This window comes from Zalophus californianus, chromosome 7 (genome assembly GCF_009762305.2).
Source record: "Zalophus californianus isolate mZalCal1 chromosome 7, mZalCal1.pri.v2, whole genome shotgun sequence".
NCBI lineage: Eukaryota > Metazoa > Chordata > Mammalia > Carnivora > Otariidae > Zalophus > Zalophus californianus.
Window position 1 is genome coordinate 10,956,166 of NC_045601.1, and position 15,189 is coordinate 10,971,354.

A 15,189-nucleotide genomic window follows, 5' to 3' on the forward strand; every position below is an offset into this window, starting at 1 on the left:
GGTCCTGGGATCGAGTCCCACATCGGGCTCCCTGCTCGGCGGGAAGCCTGCTTCTCCCTCTCCCATTCCCCCTGCTTGTGCTCCTGCTCTTGCTGTCTCTCTCTGTCAAATAAATAAAATCTTAAAAAAAAAAAAAAATGTTAGCTTAACCCTGAGCATTCTGAAAACCAAAAACATGAAATACACAAATTATCTGTACCTCTCCAAATGCATCTAATACCTTTCAGTGAGACTTCAGATATGAAAACAGATACTATACAGTGCAAATTACTTAATTTTAACCCTCTCTCCTTATGGCCCTGTGTTAAATACTCATCCACACCCCAAATTCATCCTGCTGGGTGCTTTTGCTATTTTCAACATTAAATATGTAAAAGAGCAGGATCTCAACCCCTGCTTTTCACTACAAGCTCTTTAGAGAAACCAAAGGCCAAACCAAATCTAAGTCTTTTCCAAAAAACCTAAAGGCCAAGTCGCTTCTCATATTCACTTCTAACCCAAAACAATTCTGTATGTTTCTCGGTTAACCTTCGGTTGATCTATTTGAAAGTACCATCATTTTCATTTCTCATATAAAATTTATGCTGTATCAGAGACATTGTCCACATTAAAACAGTCCTCAAATACTTATCTAAATATGTTATTCTAAATATGCTTTTCCTCCCTAGATACCATTCCACGGTTTGAGCTTCAATTCTGTAAAATAAGACAAGTGCTTTGAAGGCCACAGTATGTACCATCCATTTTCAAAGTGCTCAAAACAACTAGTGTAGGTTTAGTTACTCAGTGTCTTGTGCAATTTTATTTCTTGGTAAGACTTTGTTATAACTCCTCCCTTGTTCAAATAAACTTTTGTGTATATATGTATATGTGAGTTGGACACCACACATGCATGCGCACACACACATGCTTTCCTAGATCTCCTTCTGGGAAGCTGCCACTATTATCTACATCCCCCAAAATCCTCAGAAGGTTTTCCATCCCTAGGATGACTAAATAAGAAAGAGAACAATGTGTATTTTTAAAATACATTTTGAATATAAATTCTAGACAATTTAGGCTGCACAGTTAGGCTATATTATAGGTAAAAGAGAGTTTATCAAAGGCTGGCCTAAGAATCCAACAACCCTTTTATTTTAATATTTTATTTATCTGAGAGAGAGAGAACATGAACAGAGGGAGGGGCAGAGGCAGAGGGAGAAGCAGACACCCTGCTGAGCCCAGAGCCAGACACAGGGCTCGATCCCAAGACATTGGGATCATGACCTGAGTTGAAAGCAGACACTTAACCGACTGAGCCACCCAGACACCCCTCCAACAACCCTTTTAAAAGATAATCCAAACTGGGGTGTCTGGGTGGCTCAGTCATTAATCGTCTGCCTTCGGCTCAGGTCACGATCTTAGGGTTCTGGGATCAAACCCTGCATCAGGCTCCCTGCTCAGCGGGAAGCCTGCTTCTCCCTCTCTCACTCTCCCTGCTTGTGTTCCCTCTCTCTTTGTGTCTCTGTCAAATAAATATTTTTTAAAAAAAGATAATCCAAATTAAACAACTTGTATACTTTTAGTATACATTTGATAGACTTTTTTTTAAAGTAGGCTCCACTCTGGGTGTGGAGCCCAACGTGGGGCTCGAACTCACGACCCTGAGATCAAGACCAGAGCTGAGATCAAGACTCAGATGCCTAAGTGACTGAGCCACCTAGGCGCCCCAACTTTAGACAGACTTAATACTTCTTATACTTATTCCTTCATTACCACTCTTCCAGAGTATACCTGGAATATGTATACTTTATTATAAATAATAAAGATATCTATGTAACTGTATTTACTACTAAATATCAAGCTAAGGAGATGGTTTATTGGTAGTTGCTTTCTGAATATAGTATTTCACAATTTTTTCAGCCCAATTCCTGAAACCACAAATTGAAGAAAGACACTGCAAAACCCACTGAAAGAACTATCATATTTTCTTGATCTATAACCACATCTATATATCTGGATTAAATAAGAGCTCAGAGAAACTCTTCCCATTCTGAACCATTATTTGGGAGAATATTCTATCCTACCAGCAACTAAAGAGGGCTTTGAAGTAATATCCCACTACCTATAAAATGACAAAAATAATGAAACCCAATGTGAGTAAATGAGTGTTTATACTAAGTTTTAACCTACTAGTAGGTTTTTTACCTCTACTTCACTCTGACAGGTAACAGGGCAATGAGCTCTAAACTAAAGCTTTAAAAACTATATCTTGTTCCAACTCTTATCCTCACTCTCAAGTGGGGCAGAGGTGCAGTTTATCCAAATCTGCCTGCAGCTATGGATTCCTAATACTGATGGGAGACAGCATGGTCCAGGGAAGAAAGTGTGGGCGTGGCTACAGAGTGGGTCCACACCCTTACCTCACCACTTACCACCACCATCAACCCTGCATATGTTGCTTCTTAGTCTTCTCACTCACTAAATGCAAGCAATACCTAACTCACAAAGAGTGTGAAAATCCAATTAGTAAGAACTGTAACAGTTCTCAGAGCCACTTACCAATTGTTCAAAGAAAACTAGAACCCAACTCCTCAACAATTATGGAATATGTGAACAAGCCATAACATACGAACACAGTCGAACAGAGACATGGAAAAGTACATACAAAACAATGTCAAATGTTTAAGAACGATGTGCATGAATCACGGCTATGTGAAAATCAGGCCGATAAGGATCAGAGGCAGCCAACAGTGACCTGTAAGTAGTGGCCATTCTATCGTGAAGCCATCTATGTTTACTTTTCTGTGATAATGTCTAAATATAACTTGAAAATGCCCGTTTGTTCCCAGGCATCCTGCAAACATTACCATGGTTTTCTGTAGGGTAGGGGTGGATGGGACACAGCTGTCCACACTTGTCCTCGCCCACCCCCACACCCACACTCCCATCTACGGCATTCACAAACAGGGGACGGCTGCTAGTCCTCATTCTGAGGATGTTCCTGCTCCCCTCTCTGCCTGCCTAAACCCAAGCTCACTCAAGTCCTGGTTCAAGGACAGCAGAGCTTCCGCCTTCACCACACCCCAGAAACACTATCTATGGGACCTACCCCAAGATCTTTCCTGGGCTGCCTGTAACAGACTTCTCAGTTGCCTTGTATTGTTATGACTCATGTACTAGTTTTTCGTTTTTTCATGTGTTATTTCTTACCTCCAAGTAGTCTAAAATGGCAACATCTATGCTTTGCACTTCTTTATGCCTCACTTAGCACACAGCACAAATGACTTAGATTGTGCTGACTCAGTAACTCCACGGGAATGATGACTGATAACATCAAGTAAACTCTTCTCGAAAATAAAAAGTAAAAATCACTGACCAATTTCTGTATCGACTCTGCACATAAACGCAGAAGACACATGTAAAGCCAATGATAATATACAATACAACATTCTTGGTCAAGTTCTTCTAATGGCGTTAAAATCAGTTTAAATCAAAAACAGAAGAGCAAGACACTGAAGACTTTTCCTTCATTTCCTATTCCTCTTCAAGCCAGAAAATACCAAGATTCTCAGTTACCACTGTCACCACTACCACAGAATCCAATTACCAAGAAAACACTGTTATCCCAGGTAACATACTGAAGGCTGGGAGTTGTGGGGACTTGCCCAGGGCTGCAGCACTCATGTAGAGCCAAGACCAGAACACAAGTTTCCTGATTCAGGCCCAAAGGCCCCTGCACTATAGCATGCATCCATGTATGGCCATGAAACTGAGGCAGGAAAAAAAATGCAACCCAGCACCTAAAACAATTGTTTTTACTTGTACTAATGACAAGACAGTACCGATTTATGACCTGAACTTCAAATTTGAGTATCAACACACCATAAGTTCTCCCTCTGTCAATACGGGAATATTTGCTATATTCGACAATGGTATGGGAAGATCAAGAAGTGGGATTCTAAGCCATCAGTCATGGCAGAAAAGGCCATTTGGTTGTTGGCTCTAAGAACCACGGTGCCCTCTAACCAGGAGGCCACCTGCAGTGAGGGAGGAGGGGCAGGGAGGGACCAAAATACTAACAGACTGGCTCGGAAAGATGAGCACTGTCAACATTTTTGGTTTGGGTTTCCTTAAGGCAAGTTATATAGAACATATCTATTTGTGGAACCACAGAATGAAATCTGAAGTAAGAGGGAAGGCGAGGGGATGAGGGAAAAAAATGTAAAAATGGGATTGTAGGCAATTTTTATTTGTGCAGTTTTTATCTGAAAGAAACATGTTGTGATGTGTGATTTTATTTTTTTAAAGATTTTATTTATTTGAGAGAGCGAGAGAGAGAGAGTAAGAGGGGCGGACGGGTGGAGGGTCAGAGGAAGAAGCCAACTCCCTTGTGAGCAGGGAGCCTGACGCAGGACTCGATCCCAGGTCCTTGGGATCATGACCTGAGCAGAAGGCAGATGCTTAATCGACTGAGCCACCCCTTGATGTGTAATTTTAAATAAATAAGTTTGTCACATATATATTATCCTCAAATGGGACAGGAGTTAAAGACACAATATTTTTTCCTAACTATATTCTAAATTGAAAATACCACTGGATTTTCATTTTTCAGAAGATTAGCCATAAAATATTAATACGTTGTTACGTATGTATAGTGACTACCATAAACTACCAATAAAAAGCAACATTCAGAAGCTGTGATTCTTAACCCTTAGACATACTTTACAAAATGCATCCATCATGTATGTACATCCAAAATTAACATACAGTTTCAGAGGTCAATGAAATGTCTTCTAGAAACCCATCCAAAGACCTCCTGACCTGCATTATCATATAATGACCAACATCTACCACGAATTTCCAAAGCACTTTAACACATTTCCATTTGATCACAATTCCTAAAATTCTCTGGATAAAGGATTCAGCAATGAAACAACGAATCTTAGGACAGAGAAGAACCTCACTGGTTCACAGGTGATGTATATATGAACCCCCTAAGTTCTACAACCATGAAATGTTATGAATTCCTTCCTTCTACATAACAAAACCTGTTCCTTGAAATTTACATCCATTGGTTTCATTTAGGTCCTTTTGCAGAGTATTTGAAGACAGCCATATCTATTTCCTTTCTCCAAGCGGAATATGCCAATTCTTAGTCCCCTTAACACAAAAAATCTTACGGGACGAACAAAGCCTACTCTGGTACCCATGTGGCCCTAGATCTGCATACTTGTCCGGCAGCCCCATCACACTCCTGATCCATCTCATGAGCCGCAGCAAAACCCCACTTCCCTCTCTTCTTCCATGATTCAGCTGGTAGAAGTTGGTCTATATCTCTGCTTATTTTCATTTTGCTTATTTCTGGTCACCATTCTATCCTGACATCTAACATATGAACTGTATCTCCTATCTTGACTTCAACCACCAATTAAATCAGCTTGCCATTTCATTCATGTCTTTGCCCGTGTCACTGACAAAAACACTGAAGAGGCCCAGGAAGATGACAGAGCCTCTGGCCAAGCACGAGTGCCATTCATAAAGACCGACATAAATCCGGGCGTCAGCACTCTTGGAGCAAGAGAAACCTTGGGGAAATCCTTTCCACTGATGCAAAGCACTCTGCCAATTCACTTACTACACTTACTATGCAAGCACAAATACCTACCTTGGGCGACAACCTACTCCCTGCTTCAAATTCCTCCACCTTCTTCATATAAAATAAACAGTCCGTGGATTAGAAAAACACTTAGAATTCTAGACAACAAGGTACAAGGGAAAGGGAGGGAGTTTAGAGTCAGACAAACCTGGGTGTGAATCCTTCCCATGTGTAACTTAGGCTCACGTTTTAATAGAGTACAGTCATGTTCACAGCTTTTGTTGCTAGGGGATTAAATGAGGTACCACCACAGGATTTATCACAGAGTAAGAGCTTCCTAAATCTATTTTTTTTCTTTTCGTCTTAACAAATTAGCAAATTGAAGTCAGAGTGAAATCACTCAATAATTTAATTTATTTATTTTCTTGTCTCCCAGCATACTGTTAATTAAAGGTAAAAATTTTGTTTTATTCATCTTTGTGTACCTAGCACTTAGCACAATGCCTGGCATCATTAACAGCTGTTGAACAGAAAAAGCAATGACATGCTCAACACCACGTGGCCAGTTAAACAATAGGACTCTAATTGGAATGTAGGCTTCTTGAGAGTCAATAGGTGCAAGAGGTAAATAATCATGCATCACTGCAGACAATGCTTCACTTTTCACAAGTTCACATAAGCCATAGCTTCCATTACCTCCTCATGTCGGAGTCCCCCAAATGCGTCTCCCTTGGCTGGTTCCCTGAGCCCCAGAGCTCTACACCCAACTGCCACCCAATATTCCTGCCTGGATACGTAGGATACTCCCCACTTGTTTCTGATCTCCGTGAAAAAGACCCCTACCCAGATGGACAAGTTAGAATCCAGGGATGCATTCTGACTCCTTCCTCTCCCACCACAGCCATCCCTCACCAAATCCAGTCAGCTGGACCCACCATCCCTGCCAAAAGGAAATCTCCCTCTCCGACCATACTGGCCTCTATGAGGCTCTAGAAAAACCATATGCTTTCCCACCACTGGACTTTCAACTACGCTGTTCCCTCCAAGTAGAAGGAGCTCTATGCTCCTGTGGAACTCAGAAAACCCTGTGCTTTTCCTTCACAGCACTCAGTAAAGCCTACCCAGAATATTTATTTGTGTGACTATTTGATAAATGTCTGTCTCCCCAACTGGACTGTCCCACAGGAATAGGAATGATGAAGTGAGAAGACAAATATTAAGCCCATTTATAGCTATCATCTAGATACCACAGAATAAGTCCAGAAAATAAGACTATCTAGGTTCCCCAGTTTGGGGTGGATTTTTATAAACTGGCAAAACCTATTATTTGCCTAATCCCCCAAGCTCAGCAACTTGTTAAGTCAATTCAATGTGTAAATTACTGTCTGAACCATACTCTTAAATTGAATTTAGCAAATGTAATAATTTTATGAATAAACCAAAGTATATGTATATTTTTTATTTCAAGAGTAGATTAGATCTAAAGGGAATATCAAAATAGTAATGGTATATATTTCTATTTTCCCTAGATTTGTTATTTCTCACCACCCAAAAAAAAAAAAAAAACTGTAAAGCTATTACCATGGCTTTAACTATTTCTAAAATTTACATCTCTAAGTATACACTATCATTCATATTCATGTGTCACTACTGACAACTTAGTAGCAAGCTTATTTAAGAAAGAGAAATAATATGGTATATTTCCCATATAAATACAGATTTAAATCAAGAAAGGAAGTTTTTGTGGGAATATGTCAAATTTCAACCTCATCCCTTTTGGCTGTGTGATGCTGAAGAGAGTCACCACTTAAGCTCTCTGCATCTCAGTTAACTCATCTGAACACCAAGAACACTACCACTATCACTATAGAGCTGTTATAGAATTGGAAATATTGTAGTTAAGTCCTTGGCACATAACAGGTTTTTAATAGGGATAGATTTTATTATAGTCATTACTATGTGAAAGTGTAACTCCAGAATAATCACTATGAGGCACGGATACTCCCCACCCCTCTGCTAATGTGCAGAAGACAGACACTGCTAATCAATCCTAGAATTCATTTTCCTAAAGTCCAGTAAGCCTCAGGATCTTTCACCCTGTACGGTGGCAGGAATCCACTACCAATTATCAGATTTTGCAAACAAGCAGAAACCAACTTGCTGTGTCTACTACAAGGGAAAAGCATAAAGTCTGACACTGGGTAGACCTGAGTTCATAATCCTCTCCTGCTGCCGACTAGCCATGAACAGCTGGGTAAATTATTCCAGTGCTCTAAGCCTCAGTTTTCCCACCTTTCAAGGGAAGTTAATACCTCCCTCAAAACACAACCGTTCTAAAGACGTTTGGTATGTGATCTGCATGGATAATCAAGTCCAAGGACACGTCAGAGTGGCACCAAAAGACAAACCGAGAAGTTACTGGTTTCCCCAGCGATCCCCATGGTTACCAACATGTCTATTTCAAACTATTTTATTAACTTTTTAAAATCAACTTTAAAATTGCACTGAAGAAAATGCCAGTACAAATATTACGAATGTTAACAACTGATTTACCTATCTCTAGACAAAAAGTGCTTGCAGTGCTTGATACCCAGGCTACCAGTCCCTGGTGCAAACATGCTTTCTGGAGACATGGCCCTATTAAAGATCCACTTTATCAGAGCCATAATTAAGTTAAAGCATATATTGGTGGTAGTGTAACGTGACTGTTCAAAGAAAAAAAAAGTTAATATGACTAATATACAGTTGACTCCTTGAATAACATGGGGGTTAGGGGCACTGACCCCACACAGAATCAGAAACCCACATATAAGTTTTGATTCTCCAAAAAACCTAACTACTATTAGCCTACTCTTGACTGGAAGCCTTACCAATAACATAGTCAATTAATACATATTTTGTACGTTATATGTATTGTATATTCCATGTTACATGTATATATACCATATTCTTACAAAAAGTAAATCAAAGAAAAGGTTATTAAGAAAATCATCAGGAGGAACACCTTGGTGGCTCAGTCAGTTGAGTGTCCGACTCTTGATCTCAGCTCAGGTCTTGATCTCAGGGTGTGAGTTCAGGGCCTACACTGGGCTCCACACTAGGCTTGGCCCCCACTTAAAAATATACATATTAAAAAAAAAAGAAAATCATAAGGAAAAGAAAATACATTATAGTACTATATTCATCAAAAAAAAATCCACATATAAATGGCTCCATGCAGTTCAAGGCCACTGTTCAGTACAGACTGAAAAAGGGCAGTTCAATGCATATATATAAGGCCTAGGCAGGGATCCTACATTGAAGGAAAGACTGCTACAGAGATGCTATTTGGACAGTGGACAAATCAGAATATGGACTGCAGTTCAAGTATTGCACCCAAGTTAAGTACCCCAACAGCACTGAGGTCTGTAAAAGAATAACCTCATTCCAAGAAATATGCTCAAGGAAACACAGTGGCACACAGGAAGGAGTAAAGGGGCAGGGTGGATACAACGAACTCTCAAATGATCCTCAGAAAATATAATGTAGGTAGATAGGGAGGTGGGTAAAAGTAAATGTAACAAAGTGTTCAAAACTGATGTATCCAAGTAAAAAGTAAATGGGACTTGTCTGCACTGTTCATGAGACTTTCTTGTAAATTTGAAATTATTTCAAAATAAAAGCTAAAAGAAGGGAGCAAAAAGAAACTGAAAACCAGAACCATCACTATACCTTTCCTCTGCAAGGAGGGCTGCAGCCCCTCAGAACTGAGAGCCCCTAATGACCGCATGGTGTCAACGGGGCCACTGGGGTCACTGGCAGGCTTAAAACCTAAGGGGGTGGGGCCACGCCATAAGGAGGAAAGTAGGGGAAAGGAACATGCAGAACGAGAAGAGTCAGAACACCAGAGAGAGCACACAGAGAAGAAAGAAGGGTATGTGGTAAGGTATTACTGGGGAGGAGGGTGGGGCTGCAGTACTTTTCCTAAACGTACCTAAAGCTGGCAAAACACATGCTGAATATATGTAATATTTTAAAGATGTTTTTAAAAATAATCCTCAGAAGGAGCTCCTGGCTGGCTGAGTCAGAAAACTGACTGACTCTTGATCTCGCAGTTGAGAGTTCAAGCTCCACATGGAGTGCAGAGATTACTAAAAAAAAAAAACAAAACATAAAATTAAAAAAAAGGAAGTCCTTTAAAGAAAAAAATATCCTAAGAAAACTGCCCCCCCCCCAAAAAATTTTTTAATTAAAAAGAAAAGAAAAAAAAACCTTCCAGGTTAAAAACCTGCTCTGGTAGAAACCCTTTCCCACAAATCACATTTTCATGTTATCACCCTCAACTTTCAAGATGTAAAAAGGCTTCTGCCCCCTCAGGTTTCTTACTATGCTTTTTAAAAGATCTCAAACCAGCCATTAAAGATGTGAAATGTGCCATCTTCAACCCAGAAACCTCCCTTATTTGTTTTTGTAAGTTTCAAAAAGTGCTTTTATAACCCTCACTTTTCACATGTGACCCTGCTCCCTCCTCTTCCCTAAAAAGGATGTAAACAGACCTGGTCCCCTAGCAGTGCCTCCCAGGTCAGGGGGCCCTCTGTCAAATTCTCTGGTTTAAAATAAGGAGAGCAACCATCCAAATGAAAACATAACCAGTATTTTTAAATCTCAGTACAAATAAAAAAAGCGAATTATCCCAAAACTGTGGTTGACAAAGCTTCCGTTAGAGGAAGGAGAGGGTTCAGAGACAGCCAACTAAGTAACAGTTTAATTGCTTGCTATGGCAGGTGGAGCCTGACTCTCCCAACTATCCAGCCATCGGGCCTTCTTTGGTAAGCAGCATGGGGTCAAGTGCACAGACTCTGGAATTAAGGCAGCCTGGCCTGCACGGTGGGTCACCACTTACTGTGTGATCTCAGGCAGATCCTGCAAATTCTCTGCACTTAAGCTTCCTCCTCTGAAAAGTTAGGATTATAATAGTAACCACTTCACAGCGTTGTCATAAGTATGAAATAACACAGTAGATACAAAACGCAGTACCTGGCACATAGTAACTGCTCAAGTGTGAGAGCTTGTTGCTCCTGGGCAATCTCACACCTGTGAGCCTCACAACTGCTCACATGTGAAGTGAGAGATTGCATGATGAGCCCTTAGAGCCCCTTCCTGTTCCAGCATTCCGTAATTCTAGAATCAGCCTTCCTCCCTGCCACAACTTCCAACTGTCATGGTTAAGTATCAAAAGGAATGAGGACAGTTAGAGATATTTCTTTCTGCCCCATTCTTTGACCAGAAATCTTAACCAATAAACTGCCCGAAAAGTCAAAAGGCAGGGAAAGGGCTACAAAGAGGTCTAAAGAATTCAAAACTCAGAAGTTCAACACCCAAATAATCAAGGCTCACCTTCAGATGCCACACCTGCCATCTGCCACGTCTTCAATAATAAGCCTAGACAGCCCTTTTGCACACCTCCGTGCCAATGCACTAAGGCACACCCCTTTCTACAACACCCTGGCACCCCACACACCTCTGGCACCTGTAAACTGAAGAAACTCTTCCTAGTTCCAGAAAGCACGAGGTAAAGTATTGTGCCTTCTCTGGGCTCCCACCATGTGCTGCCACTATCTCCTTTAATAGATAATAAACACCTATCACAACCATTTGCAATCCTGCTTACACGGCCTCTCTCATCAGGGAGTATCTGAAGGGTAGAAATGGTGTCTTCCTCATCCTAATTCTCCTTATGGCCCCAACTTCTCATACACAGTGAACAATTATTGTTCCTATTACTACATTAATTAAAAAAAAACTTAAAAAAAAAACCCTCAAGTGCACCTTAACCCTTGCCTCTCCAAGCCACCTTCTCCTCAATAATATTGTACTGTCTTCTAGATATGTCAACTATACGTAATGAAAACTACAAAACCGGATCCCAAGTCTGGCTTGTGACAGGCACTTAACGAATGTTTAGTATATGAATCTGAGAAAGACATCCAGCTGTGTCTCCTATTCCCAGTGTGACTTCTCCTGGATTCAAATTACAATGCTCCAAACATAGGCATTTTTTATTTCCAGCCTATAATGTTACTATTTCTAATATCCTTACAACATCATTTCCTAAGCCATGTTTATCGCTGTTACTGTAATTAAGAATGGAAAACGTCTAGGCTGCTGGGGAATCAGAGATGGATCTGACCCAGGATCCCCCACCTCTAGAGACACTGTAGCCCAGTGGGGGCAAAGTAATCTCTGCACCCAGCATGGGGTTTGAACTCACAACCCTGAGATCAAGAGTCACACGCTCTACAGACTGAGCCAGCCAGGCACCCCTAGTCTGTTCATTTCTGACAGAGGTGTATAAAATCTACTTTGTGGGTTTGCCATTTTTCCTTTTTTTTTTTCAATCAGTTTTGCCTTATATACTTTGAAGCTATGTTGCTAGGAGCATAGAGTTTCATGACTATTATAAAAAAAAGGGAAAATGTCTATAAAGCAGATGCCACTCTTTAAGATTCAGAATATAAGTTAGCATAATCAAAGTCTAAAACATCCTACATAGAAAAAAAACCTGTTTAACTTGGTTACACCCAAACCTGTCTGGGCAAGTTTTTGTTTTTCAAGTAGAACACAGGAAAACACAAACCAGAATGACAATAATGCATTCCATTTTCATTGTGAGTTAGGTCTATGTAGCTAGACAAACAAGCAGAGAGTAAATATGTGTGTGTGTGTGTGTGTGTGTGTGTGTGTGCATGCATATGGCTTCTATGCCCACTAGTGTGACAAGATGACACAGTGCTTAGCTTACCTGTGGAATTTTATATAGAGCTGGGTAGTAAGAGCAACAACAAGGTATTTTTATACATAGCTGGATAGTAGAAGTAACAACAAGGTATGCTGGTCATATATCCTCAGCATTTATGGCAAATTATTAATCAAGTCCCACCTGAAACAATTTGTTAAATTGATTTTAATCACTGGGCCTCTCATGTGAAGCTTTGTATAATCAGCATTTCATTTACAAAATTAATTGCCTGATTGATTCCCTGGAGGCAGTTGCTGTCATTACCCTGCTGTCATAACTTCTGAGTAGGGTGTCACAACATGAAATTCTGACAGTATGAAAAGCACTGCTATTTTAAAAATGGGTGAGGGGAGAAAGGGACAAAGTAGGAAAACCAAAGAAGTCACATTACCCCCTTCAGCCTGAGAGAAACTCAAAAGTGTTTCACGGTAAGTACACTCTATACCAATACCTAGCTGCTAACTTAATTAATATACAAATCTAGGGTTAGGGGCATGAAGATTTTTATATCTGAAAACAGTAACTAGAATGTAAAGGCACCAGAGTTCAATTTTAACCTGTGTTACAAAATAAGTACCTTGATACAGAAATAGTCTCGACCAGAAATTTTAGTTTACAACTAATACCAAAATATATCCAACGTAAGCATGTCCAAAACACACATAAGCACACATTCATTCAGTCTTTCAAAAACATTTGTGTCTATTATTGTTAGATACACACACTTTATATATTTAGTTTATTGCTCACTACTTAACAGTCTATTTATTGGTAACTGATGGGTCTTCACCTAAAAATCTGTCAACACAATCAACTGACAAAAATTAGGCTAAAGAGTACTTTTCATGTAAAAGAAAAGGATAAGATGAGTATAGAACAGGGAGAAAAGAGGAACTTTTTAAAAGTTATTGAATATCATTAAAGGTGAAACTGCATTGGCACCTGGGTGACTCAGTCCGTTCAGCATCCCAGCTCTTGATTTTGGCTCAGCTCAGGCTCTCAGGGTCCTGGGATCAAGCTTCCCCCCAACCCCCACAGGGTTCCACACTCAGCAGGGAGTCTTCTTGGGAAGACTCTCTGTCCCTTTCCCTCTCCCCCTGCCCCCCACTCATGATCCCCCCTCAAATAAATAAATAAATCTTTAAAAAATAAATAAATCCTTTAAAAAAAGTGACACTGCACTACCTGTATGTTTTCAAATGAAAATGCAAAAGCATCAAGCCAGCCTAAGATCCAATTTTTCTTTTCCTTTAATTTGCCTTTTCAGAAAGGATGCCCAATTCTGCAAAAGCCCCTAAGTCGTGCCTTCTCCCAGCTCAGAGTGGCATTTCCCACAATCTCAAGATACCAAGAAGGCAAAGTAGACCACACAAAGCGAAGCTGTCTTCAAATTCATAAAATAACTTTCACAGTATGGGGGGAAGAGGGCTCATTTAAAAAATCCCCATTCGGTGCAATCCAATTCCAAATAAGGTCTCTTTTAAATGAATTTAAAAGAGGACTCCTCAGGAAACTAGATGTAATTTACCTTCCTTTCAGTACACTGAATTTTGATTCCTAAGTACAGCCACAGATTTCATTTAAAAAGAAGGATCACTTCATAAATCTGCTGTTATCTTGTGACCAAAGGTGTTTTGTTTACTGGCTTGGTAGAGAGCTAACTGGGACATTATACCCACTCCCATAATGCAGGTTAACATGACAAATTTATGGTTAGAAAACATAAAGGCAAAGTCTCCCCAGCACAAACACCTTGGAAGGGCATAGAAGGGCAGGCCCCTCCTGGACCTCTCAGCCACATTTTACTCCCCTGCAGTATAAGAGCAATGGTCGGTCTCTAATCTTCACTTGGCTCATAGGGACGTGCTAAGTGTTGATAAGGTAATGTCTACAAAGTGTTTTAAGTTCTGGGGAAAAAGGCTTTATAAAAGCATAACAGATGCCTAGGATCACTCCTTAAGCTACACACACGTTTCGGAAAAATAGGGTTCACAAATTCAAACGTGTATCAATTTAACACCTTTCATTACAAAAGAACCAAATAAAAGGAAGGCAGAGAAATCTTATACATAGGCAAAGAGGGTGAAGGCTTTACTTAAACATTTAATGCCTGCATCACCACCAGTTAGGACAGGACCCCACAGTACGTCAGAAATGGTTCAGAGCAGGAATTCTCAAGTGAAAATGGGTGGATGCTAGCTATAGAAACAGGAATGGGGGCTGGCGTGAGGGTGCATTTGAAAATGTATATTCAGGGTGATAAAATGTTCTATTTGGGGAAAAAGGGGAGTACTGTTTTTATAACATACCATGTAAAAGTAGCTTGATAAAATAACCTCACTTGTTGAGGATTTAAGGAAAAGTCTAGCTTCCGTCTTCTCAAGGGAAGTGGGGACTAGGGACCTAGTCTTTTGGGATGACACATCTTGAATGCTGGAAGAGGTACAAGGAAAATTACGTTTATCAAAAGGAGGCAAGAGTTAGAAAAGGTTAAGAAACAAAGATTCAGATAAAAGAGGAAACAAGAGGCCAGATCCACTCATTCATTCAACATTGTTTAAACTGAACAACTGTTAATGTGCAAGTCACAATGGAAGATATTAGATGTATAAGACAGTTCTTGACCTTGAGAAATATACACCATAACAGAGGAAATAAAAGATGTATATAAATAATACAAAATATAAATAAGCTTGTAAATGCCACTGGACAGAGAAAATAAAGTCCCATGAGTGCTCAGCTAGGGGTAATAACTTCTAGTTGAAAGAAATGCAAGGATTCATGGGGAATTTATATCATTTAAGGTGGAAAATAAAAGATAAAGAAGATATAT

General features: G+C 40.0%; 1 protein-coding gene across 10 annotated transcripts in view; it reads right to left on the reverse strand.

Moving 5' to 3' along the window:
- Positions 1–15,189, reverse strand: part of ARID1B (AT-rich interaction domain 1B) — a 437,415-nt gene that overhangs the window by 390,730 nt on the left and 31,496 nt on the right. The window contains exon 1 of one of the 10 annotated variants that reach the window (XM_027601120.2): positions 8,583–8,611. The exons of the other annotated variants lie outside the window; for them this stretch is intronic. The gene's annotated coding sequence lies outside the window, so the exon portion shown is untranslated. Of the gene's footprint in view, positions 1–8,582; positions 8,612–15,189 lie in introns of those variants that run through there. 10 annotated transcript variants of the gene reach the window in all.